Here is a 2,324-nt window from a genome sequence, read left to right as displayed (position 1 = left end):
CGGCCAGTTAATCAAATCAATCTTCCCTTAAGGAAAGAGGAGCTTTGCAAGGGGCGATTTCTTCTCCTCTTTTTTCTCCAAAGGCTAAACACAAACCAGAAGGCGACGGACGCCGGCACGTTGGCTCCACTATCCATTCAGGACGCAGTTGGAGATACTTGGGGTTATTTTCTTTTTCCTCTTGTTTCACCCTAAAATCCTTCCCTAATTTTTAAGGGTTGCTATGAATTTACCCCAGTAATCCCGAAGCGTCCGCCCGGTGAGCTCCTCGCGTCGCCCTTTGTTACGGGCTCTCCGGAGAAAACGTCTCCTTTCCCTGCAATAAATTTTCCGCTTACATTTTAAGGGAAGAAAATGTTTTCCGGTGCTTTTTCTGGCGCTCTGTCGGGAATGATTACTCCCAGATTTATTGGGACTTTGTGATGGAGGGCGGCGGTACCTGCGATCTCCGAAACTCGCCGGGATAATGACTCCGGCAACACTTGTCAGCCTCAGATCTGATTGATGGAGCAAGATTTCACCCGTCCCGGTGCGTATAATTTACTGGGATCTGGAAATGGCTCATTAGGGGATGAGATGAATAAATCCATCAATCCCGTGGGGCAGGGGAGCTTCGTCCAGTTCTGCGTCGGGCTCGAAAATCCCAACGATTTGGGGTTTTGGGGGTTTTTCTCGGTGGGAGCTGAATGGGGAGCGGGGTCCTCACTGCGGGAACTGGGCACCGGGGATCCGAACAAACCGGGGAAGCTGGAGCCAAACACATTTACTCTTCAAAACCTCATTTCTGGAAGAATTCAGATGTATTCCCAGGATGAGAGAGGCCGTTCTGCCCTTTCTCACTGTTCCCCCCCCCAGTACCCCAAAAACGTGCCCATCGCCTCCTTTTTGCCTTGTTTTTTGCCCCATTTCCACCATTTTTCAGCCAAACTCCCCCCTCCGTGCACATCCAAAATAATTCAACCAAAAGGCTCAGCCCTGCAACAACGGGGAATAAACCCCCCCGGGGAATTAATTCCCCCCCAAGCGGGCTGTTGTACGTCCCACGGGGAACACAAATCTACAATAACACCCAGCACCGATCTGTTCTGATTTACAGCCGTTTAACCGGCCGCTGCGTTCACCCAGGGGCCTGATCCTGCTCCCCGTTCCACACGCACTAAATCCAAAGTCACCCCATTTATTTACTGCCCTTATTTCAGATTTACGCCACGTAACGGCGTCACTGTAAAACGAGAACCTCAAATGGGCTCCGCTCCGACCCCTTTCCCGGCAACGCAAATCTGGAATAAATTCCCTTTAATCCCTAGATGTGTTCCCGGGTTTGCAATCGCTATCACATTTTTGTTAGGAATCAAAAAGCCCCGTTTGGCTCCCAGTTCCGCGCCTTTTTATTGGGATTAACGCCATAAACACGCGGCCAGCCCAGCGTCTCCCCCAAATTCCATCCGCTGCGCTGCTGCTTCCAGCCCCCTTGTTTCGTTTTAATAATATATATATTTAGAGCAGCTGGAGGGGAAAATAAGCCTGAGCTTGGCATCCTGAAGCCTTTCACCGAAACAGCCTGAAAATCCCCCACACGAACGACGGACGAAATATCTCCTTATTAAAGCAAAAAAGCCGCGCGGGAGCAACGGCATCGGGAGAGGGGAGAGGGACCCGACCTCCACCTCCCAGCTAAACCCGGGTTTATAGAGACCAAATTAAGCAGGGGTGGAAATGCAGCCCATGGCCCTGACTGCAAGGACGGGGTCGGATCCTCGTTTCAAGCAGCCCGAGGGAATTAAACTGATTTATTCCCGCAGCTCAAAGGCCACCGCGTCTCCCGCTGTACAACTCGGCTTTTCACTGCGGAAAGCTGCTGGTTCATACGTTCCTTTGAATCGAGCCAAAAATAACGTTGTTTTTTTAATTCTTTTCCACCCAATTTATCCCCGTGAAGCGCAAAGGGAAACAAAAGCGCCGGGGCTCGGCTTTCCCGCCGCGCTTCGCCCCGCGCCGTTTGTTTGCAGGGGTTGCTGTTGCCTCGCTCGTTATTGCCGTGGTTAATTTACGGCACGCTCCGGCACCCGGCGCTGCAGAACAGAGCCGGGGTGGAAACGGACACTTAGAGGTACCAATCACCAAAGAATAACCAATAAAACATTTAAATATTGCCAAAAAAATGTCAATAAATTGTCTGCCAGAAACAGCCCCCTCCACATTGCCAACGCTGTGAGTTATTGCAGCACACGCGGGTCCTCCTTCCTACACCCACCTATGTGGGGTTGTACATATAGACAATACAATCGTAACATATTGATAAAAATATAGGTATTTATGCAATT

This window comes from Patagioenas fasciata, chromosome 21 (assembly GCF_037038585.1).
Source record: "Patagioenas fasciata isolate bPatFas1 chromosome 21, bPatFas1.hap1, whole genome shotgun sequence".
NCBI classification, from domain to species: Eukaryota; Metazoa; Chordata; class Aves; order Columbiformes; family Columbidae; genus Patagioenas; species Patagioenas fasciata.
Note: the sequence above shows the minus strand (reverse complement) of the source record.